This window comes from Rutidosis leptorrhynchoides, chromosome 4 (genome assembly GCF_046630445.1).
Source record: "Rutidosis leptorrhynchoides isolate AG116_Rl617_1_P2 chromosome 4, CSIRO_AGI_Rlap_v1, whole genome shotgun sequence".
Taxonomy (NCBI): domain Eukaryota; kingdom Viridiplantae; phylum Streptophyta; class Magnoliopsida; order Asterales; family Asteraceae; genus Rutidosis; species Rutidosis leptorrhynchoides.
Genome location: NC_092336.1, coordinates 210,678,226 through 210,693,019, shown reverse-complemented (window position 1 = coordinate 210,693,019; position 14,794 = coordinate 210,678,226).

The following is a 14,794-nucleotide window of genomic DNA, read 5'->3' as shown; positions in this document are numbered from 1 at the left end:
CTTGTAAAAACTATATGATGACATATATATGGATATATATATATATATTTAACATGATACTATGATAAGTAAACATATCATTAAGTATATTAACAATGAACTACATATGTAAAAACAAGACTACTAACTTAATGATTTTTAAACGAGACATATATGTAACGATTATCGTTGTAAAGACATTTAATGGATATATATCATATTAAGAGATATTCATACATGATAATATCATGATAATATAATAATTTAAAATCTCATTTAATATTATAAACATTGGGTTAACAACATTTAACAAGATCGTTAACCTAAAGGTTTCAAAACAACACTTACATGTAACGACTAACGATGACTTAACGACTCAGTTAAAATGTATATACATGTAGTGTTTTAATATGTATTTATACACTTTTTAAAGACTTCAATACACTTATCAAAATACTTCTACTTAACAAAAATGCTTACAATTACATCCTCGTTCAGTTTCATCAACAATTCTACTCGTATGCACCCGTATTCGTACTCGTACAATACACAGCTTTTAGATGTATGTACTATTGGTATATACACTCCAATGATCAGCTTTTAGCAGCCCATGTGACTCACCTAACACATGTGGGAACCATCATTTGGCAACTAGCATAAAATATCTCATAAAATTACAAAAATATGAGTAATCATTCATGACTTATTTACATGAAAACAAAATTACATACCCTTTATATCTAATCCATACACCAACGACCAAAAACACCTACAAACACTTTCATTCTTCAATTTTATTCATCTGATTGATCTCTCTCAAGTTCTATCTTCAAGTTCTAAGTGTTCTTCATATATTCTACAAGTTCTAGTTACATAAAATCAAGAATACTTTCAAGTTTGCTAGCTCACTTCCAATCTTGTAAGGTGATCATCCAACCTCAAGAAATATTTGTTTCTTACAGTAGGTTATCATTATAATACAAGGTAATAATCATATTAAAACTTTGGTTCAATTTCTATAACTATAACAATCTTATTTCAAGTGATGATCTTACTTGAACTTGTTTTCGTGTCATGATTCTGCTTCAAGAACTTCGAGCCATCCAAGGATCCGTTGAAGCTAGATCCATTTTTCTCTTTTCCAGTAGGTTTATCCAAAGAAATTAAGGTAGTAATGATGTTCATAACATCATTCGATTCATACATATAAAGCTATCTTATTCGAAGGTTTAAACTTGTAATCACTAGAACAAAGTTTAGTTAATTCTAAACTTGTTCGCAAACAAAAGTTAATCCTTCTAACTTGACTTTTAAAATCAACTAAACACATGTTCTATATCTATATGATATGCTAACTTAATGATTTAAAACTTGGAAACACGAAAAACACCGTAAAACCGGATTTACGCCGTCGTAGTAACACCGCGGGCTGTTTTGGGTTAGTTAATTAAAAACTATGATAAACTTTGATTTAAAAGTTGTTATTCTGAGAAAATGATTTTTATTATGAACATGAAACTATATCCAAAAATTATGGTTAAACTCAAAGTGGAAGTATGTTTTCTAAAATGGTCATCTAGACGTCGTTCTTTCGACTGAAATGACTACCTTTACAAAAACGACTTGTAACTTATTTTTCTGACTATAAACCTATACTTTTTCTGTTTAGATTCATAAAATAGAGTTCAATATGAAACCATAGCAATTTGATTCACTCAAAACGGATTTAAAATGAAGAAGTTATGGGTAAAACAAGATTGGATAATTTTTCTCATTTTAGCTACGTGAAAATTGGTAACAAATCTATTCCAACCATAACTTAATCAACTTGTATTGTATATTATGTAATCTTGAGATACCATAGACACGTATACAATGTTTCGACCTATCATGTCGACACATCTATATATATTTCGGAACAACCATAGACACTCTATATGTGAATGTTGGAGTTAGCTATACAGGGTTGAGGTTGATTCCAAAATATATATAGTTTGAGTTGTGATCAATACTGAGATACGTATACACTGGGTCGTGGATTGATTCAAGATAATATTTATCGATTTGTTTTTGTACATCTAACTGTGGACAACTAGTTGTAGGTTACTAACGAAGACAGCTGACTTAATAAACTTAAAACATCAAAATATATTAAAAGTGCTGTAAATATATTTTGAACATACTTTGATATATATGTATATATTGTTATAGGTTCGTGAATCAACCAGTGGCCAAGTCTTACTTCCTGACGAAGTAAAAATCTGTGAAAGTGAGTTATAGTCCCACTTTTAAAATCTAATATTTTTGGGATGAGAATACATGCAGGTTTTATAAATGATTTACAAAATAGACACAAGTACGTGAAACTACATTCTATGGTTGAATTATCGAAATCGAATATGCCCCTTTTTATTAAGTCTGGTAATCTAAGAATTAGGGAACAGACACCCTATTTGACGCGAATCCTAAAGATAGATCTATTGGGCTTAACAAACCCCATCCAAAGTACCGGATGCTTTAGTACTTCGAAATTTATATCATATCCGAAGGGTGTCCCGGAATGATGGGGATATTCTTATATATGCATCTTGTTAATGTCGGTTACCAGGTGTTCACCATATGAATGATTTTTATCTCTATGTATGGGATGTGTATTAAAATATGAAATCTTGTGGTCTATTATTATGATTTGATATATATAGGTTAAACCTATAACTCACCAACATTTTTGTTGACGTTTTAAGCATGTTTATTCTCAGGTGATTATTAAGAGCTTCCGCTGTCGCATACTTAAATAAGGACGAGATTTGGAGTCCATGCTTGTATGATATTGTGTAAAAACTGCATTCAAGAAACTTATTTTGTTGTAACATATTTGTATTGTAAACCATTATGTAATGGTTGTGTGTAAACAGGATATTTTAGATTATCATTATTTGATAATCTACGTAAAGCTTTTTAAACCTTTATTGATGAAATAAAGGTTATGGTTTGTTTTAAAATGAATGCAGTCTTTGAAAAACGTCTCATATAGAGGTCAAAACCTCGCAACGAAATCAATTAATATGGAACGTTTTTAATCAATAAGAACGGGACATTTCAGTTGGTATCCGAGCGTTGGTCTTAGAGAACCAGAATTTTGCATTAGTGTGTCTTATCGAGTTTGTTAGGATGCATTAGTGAGTCTGGACTTCGACCGTGTTTACTTGAAAAATGATTGCTTAACAAATTTTGTTGGAAACTATATATTTTTAACATGTGAATATTATGTGATATATTAATCTCTTAACGCGTTTGATATTATGTGATAGATGTCTACCTCTAGAACAAGTCCCATTGACTCACCTAATAATAATGAAGAGTCAAATGTAAATTGGAATGATTCGTGGACTGATTCACAAGTTCCCGAAGAGGAACCGGAAGAAGAGTCAGAACCGGAAGAAGAATCGGAACCGGAAGAAGAATCGGAACCGGAAGAAGAATCAGAACCGGATGAAGAAATAGAACCGGTGGGGGAAATAATAAAACGGTTAAGTAAAAGAAAATCCTCAACCAACCGACCAAGGTTAATTATGGTCAATGGTGTTTTCGCCAAGGAAGCAAAATATTGGGAGGATTACCAATTCTCCGATGAATCGGATTCTGATGAGAATTCCGATGATGTTATAGAAATTACCCCAACTGAATTTAAAAAGGCAAAAGAAAATAATAAGGGAAAGGGCATAAAAATGGAGAAATCTAATTCCAACCCCGATGAACTTTATATGTATCGTCAACCCCCGAAGTCCTTAAGTTGTAACAATGACCCGGGAACCTCTAAACCACCAGGTTTTTCTAAACCAATGTGGATAACGACGGCTCGTATTAGGGGAACATCATATATCCCTAGAAACTTGGCAAAACGAACCAAAACCGAAGAAGAAGAAACAAGCGAGTCGGAATAAGATAGTTGTATTCGTGTGGTGTAATATAAGTAATATAGTGTGCTTATGCTTTATGATATATGTAAAAATTGCTTGTATTAATAAGTATTTTTTTTTATGAATCTAACTCTTGTCTATTTTACAGTATAAAAACACAAAATGGATAGACAACCCAATATTTTAAGAGACCTACCCGGAGACATGATTGATGAAATCTTGTCTAGAGTCGGTCAGAATTCTTCGGCACAACTATTTAAGGCGAGATCAGTTTGTAAGACATTCGAAGAACGTTCCAAGAATGCCTTGGTTTATAAAAGGCTTTCGTTCGAAAGATGGGGGATATCACATTGGGAAATCCATAAGTTACGATGTGTTTACTTTGACGCATATATTGCGGGGAACCCAAATGCTATTTTACGCAATGGGTTAAGAAATTATTTTGACTCAATATATCCGAATATTGGACTTCGTGATTTAGAAAAAGCGGCTAACATGCAACATAAAGAAGCATGTTATGCTTATGGATTAGTAATGTTCGCTTCTCACCAAAGTGAGAACAAGAACATCGGGCTACAACTATTAAACAAAACGTTCCCACAAGTGACGGAGTCGGTAATTGGGGTAAGAAATGAGGTTTTTAGATTGTTACGGGACTGTTGGACATTACGTAACCCTCGTCCCTTTGACGACGCTACAACACGTTATCTTATCAACGGCCATAACGGTTATGTTCCACAAGACCAAGGATGGGAAGTAATCCTAGTAAAACCAGAATGCATGACTTGTTTCTGGACGTATGAATTACGTGTCTTTATTGCCTTTGCTGAACGACTTGTGTACTAGCTAGAATTATCTTCACAACCATCTTGTATCAAATTTATTGTGTGCTATATTTCATGCTATATGTAAAATAAGCGGTATTGTAAGTTTGTAAAATATTGTGTAAAAGTTTGAACGCGAAATATTATTATAATCAGTTTTTCATATAGAATTGTAGTAGTTGAATTGTATATTAGCTACTAAGTATGAACTTAACGGGTAGGTACTACCCGAATTTAAACTTATAAAACGCTAATATGAAGAAAAAGCTTTTATAAATGAGTTCATATTATGCTACGAAATACTATTAACTACTCTTAATATTCTGTATGACTAACTTGTTCCATTTGACTATTTTGAAGGAAATGGCACCGACTACTCGACACACCGTGAATATGAATGAAGAGAAATTCCGTACTTTTCTAGCTTCGAACATAGCCGCAGTATAGGCTGCGCTACATACCAACAATTGAAAGGACCCGTTCATATACATTATAAACGATTCACAATAGTTGATTACATTGCGAGGTATTTGACCTCTATATGATACATTTTACAAACATTGCATTCGTTTTTAAAAGACAATCTTTCTATACATCAAAAATTGACAGGCATGCATACCATTTCATAATATCCACTATCCAACTATAAATTGATTTAATAATAATCTTTGATGAACTCAATGACTCGAATGCAACGTTCTTCGAAATATGCTATGAAAGACTCCAAGTAATATCTTTAAAATGAGCAAATGCACAGCGGAAGATTTCTTTAACACCTGAGAATAAACATGCTTTAAAGTGTCAACCAAAAGGTTGGTGAGTTCATTAGTTTATCATAATCATTTATTTCCATCATTTTAATAGACCACAAGAATTTCATTTCCAGTTCTCATAAATATACGTCCCATGCATAGAGACAAAAAAATAATCATTCATATGGTGAACACCTGGTAACCAACATTAACTAGATACATATAAGAATATCCCCTATCATTCCGGGATCCTCCTTCGGACATGATATAATTTCGAAGTACTAAAGCATCCGGTACTTTGGATGGGGTTTGTTAGGCCCAATAGATCTATCTTTAGGATTCGCGTCAATTAGGGTGTCTGTTCCCTAATTCTTAGATTACCAGACTTAATAAAAAGGGGCATATTCGATTTCGATAATTCAACCATATAATGTAGTTTCAATTACTTGTGTCTATTTCGTAAAACATTTATAAAAGTTGCGCATGTATTCTCAGCCCAAAAATATAAAGGGTAAAAAGGCAAATGAAACTCACCATACTGTATTTCGTAGTAAAAATACATATAACGTCATTGAACAAGTGCAAGGTTGGCCTCGGATTCACGAACCTAATTTAATTATATATATTTATGTGTTGGTCAATATTTGTCTAACAAATTGGGTCAAGTCACAGTGTACCACAATCCTAATGCTCGAGACTAATATGCAAAAGTAAAAAAAAAAAAGTAAATTTGACTCAAAATAATTTCCAAAAATCTATACATGATTAATATATAGTTTAAATATCGTCGTTTTATATTTTTAAATATTTTTAAAAGATTTATTAGAGTAAATAATATAATTTATTTATTAATAAATAAAATTTTATATTATATTTATATAATAAAATATACTTTTATATATATTAAGTAATAAAATTTATAGGGTTCATTTAATATTATAAAGATAATATGATAGGTATTATTAAAGTAAGTTATTACACGTAGTAAAATATGTTTGTATCAATTATTTATTTGATAAAATAATATCTATAATGATAGTAAGTAAAAGTTGTATTATTTTGTAATAATAATTATTATTATAAAAATATCAATATTTATAATTACTAAGATGACATTATGATAAAACGATAATTCTAATTATGATAACTTTAATATTTACGATAATTTTTAGTATTATCTTTAAAATAATAATTCTATTTAAAATAATTATAATAATAATGATATTTTATAGTAACAATGACATTTCTATTAAAATGATAATTTTTGTTAAAATGATAGTTTTAATACTAACGATAATTTTAATAATAATAGTAATGATAAAAATAATAAGAACGATAATTTTATCTAAATCAATATCTTATAATATTTTAATTTCATCATGATACTCTAACCCATTATTTCCTAATCGTTTTGTTTAATTGCTTTTAATCGTCTTTTATATCGTGTTCGTAATAATGATAATAATAGTAATCAAAATAATTAGGTGTTACAAATATTTGTGTTAATTACACTAATATTAATAATGATAGTTACTATAACATTATTAACGATAATACTAATAATTATCTTAATGATAATATAGTAATAATAATATTAACAATAACAATAACCATTTTTAAATAATGATATATATATTAATAATGATAATAATAATAATACCAATAATAATAATAATAATAATAATAATAATAATAATAATAATAATAATAATAATAATAATAATAATAATAATAATAATAATAATAATTGGATAATAATAATAAAACTAATTATAACTTTAACGATAATAACGATAGTAATAATAAAAAAATAACAATTTTTTAATGATAAATCCTTTTATTGATAAAGATAATAATAATAATAATAATAAGATAAAACTAGAACGACGATAATAATAATCATTTTTAATAATAATACAAAAATTCGATGGACTATAACTTCAAATCCGTTCATCGAAATCATTCGATATTTAAATTAAAAGTTCTTAATTTTTTGCTAGCTTTCCAACGACATGCATATCTTATACGTTATCTCAGTCGCATATATAACTAATTCAGGATTCAACATAACCTAACTAAAGGCAATATCAAAAGTATAAACATGCATAATCCTATATACTCGAGCACTAGTCAGGGATACACTATTAGTATGTAAAAGTTAAATTATGAGTACTCACGTATCAATATTGAGATTCAATATTGCAGGAAAGGTACGTAGACGCAACGGAGATGATAAACACTATATTGACCTCACGAGCATACCCATGAACCATACCCAATCACCTCCATAGCTATAACCCATAATTTCCTTAATCCAATCCCACTCGAAAAACAATTTCGAAATCACTCGGACAGCACTCTGACGTAATATTTTATGTATACTAATAATATCTTGAAATAATACGGAGTAAATATATATATGTAAATCGATTGAGAGAGTTTAGAGAAAAATATTTTCAAGTTTCTATGAAATAATGAAACCTATTGAATTCTATTTATAATAGATTTTTGAATTATTAAAGTGAATTATTAAAGTATGAATTATTAAAGTGAATTATTAAAGTATGAATTATTAAAGTGAATTATTAAAGTATGAATTATTAAAGTGAATTATTAAAGTATGAATTATTAAAGTGAATTATTAAAGTATGAATTATTAAAGTTAAAGTAAAGTAAAAATAAAGTAAAGGTAAAGTTTAAGTATAGTAAAAGTATAAAACTATGTACGTATAATACGCGTATAAATATATATAATATTAATTTAAATCTTTATATATATTTAATAAAATAAAATATAAATATCGTTATCTTTATCATACTGGTTAAGTAATGAGTTGTCAAAAGTGGTTCTAGATATTTATAAAAGTTATATACGTTTTAATAATAAAGTTCTTTTTAAACTGAAAACGTTTTTGTATGTTTGAAACTAAATCAAATAAATATAATAATTTTGTTTTCCAAAACCAAATATATTTTTAAGAATCATTTTGTTTAAAGGTTAAAATAATGGAAATCGTTATATCATAAAATGTTTTAGAAAAGTAGAATCATATATATTCATAATAGGTTTCAAGTTTTTAAATTACAGTTTGTTGGTGAAGCATGGGATAAAGTTCAAAGGTTAAATAAATGTATGAAATCATCTTAATGAAAAATGTCGAGTTACTTAACTTGTCGATATCCAACATCTAAGTTATTTACACTTCACGTTCTTACTTATAAATCACTTTACCATTTTCCGAATGTTGTCAAAAAGAATAGATTTCTTAAATCACAGTGGACCTCATAACATAGACCCGTAATCATATTATAATGTATCTGATAAATCAATCATTTGATATTATCTTCTAATTCCATCGATAAACATATTGAAACAAATACGTTCATGTAAAGTATTATACGTTTAATACTTTATTAATATTCTCAAGTTATAATATATATATATACATATATATACATATTTATTTATATATAACGGTTCGTGAATCGTCGAAATTTGGTCGAGGTTATAATGAATGTATGAACACAATTTAAAATTCTTGAGATTTAACTTAACAAACTTTGCTTATCGTGTCGGAATAATATAAAGATAAAGTTTAAATTTGGTTGGAAATTTCCGGGTTGTCACAGTACCTACCCGTTAAAGAAATTTCGTCCCGAAATTTGAGTGGAAAGGTCATGAATGATAATAAGTATGTTTTCATGATGCATACAGGCTGAAAATTAGAGTTTTATCATCAGCGAATAATTTGGATAAACAATCCGTTTATATGAAGAGTATGAATGAAGCTAACATAGAAGAGTGAAATGAGTAAGTGTAGATTCATCTTATCATTTGACGTAGATATGATTGATTTTCAGATTTCAAGGGATTTGAAGAAAATCTTTGTAATAAGATTTGATTCTCCGGTAACAAAAGGAATTAGGATCCGCTTTAAATGCGATCGTCCATTTTAATTGTTCTGTCGGAGATTTTCTTATAAATTCACCTCCTTCGTTTTCTTACAACTCACACCTTCTGTTGATGCATTTTATGCAAGTCCCTAGACATCTACCCACGTCCATTGCAGGTACAACAGTTTACAGGCCACCATGATCGTTCGTTATTATCCTATCCGTGTTTGTATGTGGTTACAGCAACTGCAGGAATGAGATTTGGATGTTTGACTATGTCCGAGTGAAGCCTCACTCGTACGGCTGATAGGCTCATACGCACAGTTGATACTGAGCTAAGTCACAATTACAACCTAAATGAGAAGACACGAGTGAGTGATCACCCGTACGGCTGATGAAGCCAACTCGTATGTGTGATGGATGAATCATACGGGTGAGTCAACAGCAGGGGTATATAAAGTCTTATGTTCTTCATTTTAGGTTAAGCCTCTCATTTGTTACACACACTCAGATCTGGTGAGCTCCTCCGATTCTCTCTCAACCCAAATCACCCAGGTGGTGAATAATAGCTCTAGATGTTGATTTAATCACACTTGATTTAGTTATGGTATGACTAAATTAATCCCAAAAAGCTTAACCTATTTACTAGAGGGTTTGATTCACTTATTCCGTCATTGTGTGAGTTAAATCTGTTGATTTCTAAGTTCCTAGTCATGTTTCATCACCTTCTATTCTTTCCCCCTCAACTCATATTTTAAAGTGTTCATCAATATGCTCCATCCAGTTCTGATTCTCGATATACTTATAACTTTCATATCGGTCATTCTTCTTTTTCATCTACCGCTGAAAGAATCTATTTACTTCTACTATACTCTTGGGTTTATAGTGTTTCTAGTTCTCCCGTGTCTTTATATTGCTATATGCATCGATATATATGGTTTATAATTTTTGGTTTGTCGTTGGGCTTTATATCTTCCCTTATATTTCAAAGTCTCTGTTTCTATCTTCTATAATCATTGTCATCCACAGTTAATGCTCTCTTTTATTTGCTGCAATTTATACCCCAATTTCTATTTCGGAGTTTTGTCCTTTCGTTTCTTCTTCTTGCGATTAAGCACCGCTTGTAATGGTCCAGAATTCACAGATATGAATTTCGGAATGAACATTGTTAATGTTCTAGGAAGGAAATTGTGATGGCACGATCTTAACTTGTCAAATTACTAGAATACCTTGAAAAAGGCCGAATCATCAAGAAATATTTTCTTGATATTTTAGAAGTTAAATAGAATACAAGAGTCGTATAACATGGCACATGATGATGTTATGATCTCTGAATCATCACGTTCCATTTAGAAACTCAACATGAATTACTGTAATATAATCACGTTGATCAAGTGTCATTATATTATACTAATTCATGCTTCAGTTTCCAACACTACTTCAAAAACATTCATATTTTAAACTCAAAGGTTTACAGAGTATAGGAACTAAACAGTTTCCTTTTTGATGTAATACAGATAGCGCAAAGAGATAAATGATTTCAGATAAGAATAGTTATGGAAATATCTTCAGAAATATGGAGGATATTTATAATGAAAGATACGATGATATCTTAGAATTTCTAATATCAGAGGATGATGAAGAATATTGTCTGTAAGGGTTTAGTGTGAGGAGCAAGGTATTCGTTAATGACTTCAGCAGACACTGAATCATTTGGATTCTTTGAAGGCAGGTTCAGTCTTTGTCATTTTTCCACAGCCTCCTTCATACTTTGCTCAATTCGTTTTCCAGTTCCAAAACTTCTCTATTTCTGAGCTTTGTTAATACACTGATCTTTATCATCAAACTTTTTACTGCTAAGGTCGTTTACAGTTTTTGTTGCTTCATCAGCATTTCGAGAACTAGTTCGCGGTTCAGAGTGTTTTTCAGAAACTTCACATTCGAAGTATGTAAGCCTTGGAAATAGACGTTATGTATAACTGTTGGCGTCAACATGCTGTGAGATTTCAAAATACTGATTGCTAATTCCCAATGATTCGTATGGCAATTCTCGTTACAAGATGCAGATGAGTAAATGATGAGGTTTCGATAAATATAAAGATTCTTCGGAATGCCCAAGATCAGTGAAGTTGTTGGTAAGTTTATTGCTAATGTGGTGGAATATGAAAGGTTCTCCGGTAATAAAAGGGTAATCACATATATCAAAATTATGGTAAGGCTACTCCGAATGAAAAAATCGAAGTTGTCTTGCTGGAGCTGTGATATAATTTGCTACTTTGCAAAGGAATTGCAAGGTTATTTTTTGCTAACAAATGCCAAAAGATCTGACACAGATATGTGTTGAATTATGACTTTGGTTTCGAGAGCTTTTTAAGTACATAACTGTGGGTAATATGTGGTTGGATCATCATCTCGATTGCTCATTATTTGAAGTGTCTTCAGAGATTTTCGAAGGGTTTGAACACAGATTGTAATTGTTTGTATACATTTGATGTTCTAACACACTTTTGAAGTCAAAGTATAGCTTTGAAAGATGTAGGAATCTAAAAGTGATGGTACCAGTTATATCTCGAATTGAATTCTGAGATTTTAAAATCAGAATATGTAATTGGGTTTGAATGAGTATGGTTGTTTTGATTTCTATGAAAGAATGTATATTATTGTGAAAGTAGGAAGTATAATTGATAATTTTCTTAATCTGATTCGAAGAATGTAACATATTAATTGTGAATTTATATATATCTCTCGGGTATTACCTACCCGTTAAAATTTTTTTCACAATTAATACTTTGTACATAAGAATTTTATTACAGTCTTTATGAAAATATATATGTATATATTCTCCTCAGATGTAACATAGATTTTAATGAGTTAATACTAAATTAAACTCATTCGATTTACGGTTGGAACTAGAATTGGATAATTCCTTGAAGGCTTTAGAGGTTACATAAGTATTTCTTCAATAATATTGAAATTATGAATCAATACTTCGTTATTTGTTGAGATGTGATGTTGGTTTTCGTTAAATTCTCGTGAACTTCACAAAGTACGAATGATGTTATCTGAAAAGTTTCGGTTACATCAATGATGAAGTGTAAAATCAAATATATACTTGATTTATTAGGAATTGGAATTTGTTGAATTGAGACAGAGATTGTAGTTAACGATGGTTAAGTCGCGGGCGAGGGCCGTACATTATTGCATATTTGTAATATGAATTAACCGAGTAGTTAAGATTCACACACAATAGCTTAGCACGGAAAGATTTATTTTTAATTTCAAAATATATATATATATAAAATATATATATAATTTCTTCGGAGGGAATGAGTTAATTCTTCATAACTTGTTGATACAATATACACGTTATTGATTCGTAATGATGTCCACAGTGATTCTTGAACTGACGGAGTTTGTGATATTATAGGTGTTGTTGATTCTGATGTTGACTGTACTGACGATGATGGTGACATTGACGGTACTGTTGATGCTGTTGGTAAAACAAGTTTAACTTGTTAATCACACACCATTTTTGTCAGGGTTTCTACTCTTCCTTCTATCATTTTGGTTCGCTTAACTGATTTATGGTTAGGGCTAGATTAGATAATCTCTAAGACTTTAGAGATTATATAATCGCCGCGGAATGTTTCTCCAATGAAGTTATGAATTAATACTTCGTCAGTTATTGTTGTTGGTACTCCTTGGTATCTATGGTGCGTATGACGTTGATGCTAGTGGGACAGATTGTGAAGTTGAGGTTTACAACGCGGTTGTGGTTGGAGGTGGTAATGGTACTGTTGGCGTTGATGATGGTGGTACTGGTTATGCTGCTGGTGCTGCTGCTGGTGTTTGTAATCTCTGCACCATATTCTCCAAAGCCACTACCCGAGTGCGAAGTTCGTTGACTTCTTCTATTATTCCAGGATGATTGTCGGTCAGAACGAGCGGATAAATAAAATCTAGAATTTGATGTAGTATATAATCGTGACGAGATACCCTGGAAATGAAAGAGAAAATGGTGTCTCGAACAGGTTCGCCGGTAAGTGCTTCAGGTTCTTCGCCAAGAGGGTAATTTGGTGGATGGAAAGGATCGCCTTCTTCTTATTTCCAATGATTGAGGAGGCTACGAACCCATCCCCAATTCATCCAGAATATGTGATGACTGATTGGTTGATCCATTCCGGTCACACTGCTTTCGGAGCTTGAGTGAGATTCCATTTCGGAATCCGAGTGACTTGAACTGATGACAAATTCCATTTCGTACGATTGGATAAAGGATTTTCGATATAAAATGATTTTTCGGCTATCGGGTGGTATTCTATTTACATAGGATATCTATATATAGAGATCAAAAGATTTCATAGATTACGAAGGAATTTGCGGTATATGTCAGGGAAAGTTTAAAGTAACAGATACGATAAGATATGATTTAGCAGATACGCTAAGATTTGAATTTTGTCTATACGCTACTCATGCAATTAATGTAGCAAGATGTGTCTAGTCTAATAATGATAAGCAGGTAATTTCCTATGGATGATAAGCAGATGATTTCCGACTAGAAATGATAAGCAAAACTTTTGACATGCAGACACGGTCGAAGTCCAGACTCACTAATGCATCCTAACGACTTATCAGTTAGACACACTAATGCAGACCTGGTTCGCTAAGACCACCGCTCTGATACCAACTGAAAGGACCCGTTCATATACATTATAAACGATTCACAATAGTTGATTACATTGCGAGGTATTTGACCTCTATATGATACATTTTACAAACATTGCATTCGTTTTTAAAAGACAATCTTTCTATACATCAAAAATTGACAGGCATGCATACCATTTCATAATATCCACTATCCAACTATAAATTGATTTAATAATAATCTTTGATGAACTCAATGACTCGAATGCAACGTTCTTCGAAATATGCTATGAAAGACTCCAAGTAATATCTTTAAAATGAGCAAATGCACAGCGGAAGATTTCTTTAACACCTGAGAATAAACATGCTTTAAAGTGTCAACCAAAAGGTTGGTGAGTTCATTAGTTTATCATAATCATTTATTTCCATCATTTTAATAGACCACAAGAATTTCATTTCCAGTTCTCATAAATATACGTCCCATGCATAGAGACAAAAAAATAATCATTCATATGGTGAACACCTGGTAACCGACATTAACTAGATACATATAAGAATATCCCCTATCATTCCGGGATCCTCCTTCGGACATGATATAATTTCGATGTACTAAAGCATCCGGTACTTTGTATGGGGTTTGTTAGGCCCAATAGATCTATCTTTAGGATTCGCGTCAATTAGGGTGTCTGTTCCCTAATTCTTAGATTACCAGACTTAATAAAAAGGGGCATATTCGATTTCGATAATTCAACCATATAATGTAGTTTCAATTACTTGTGTC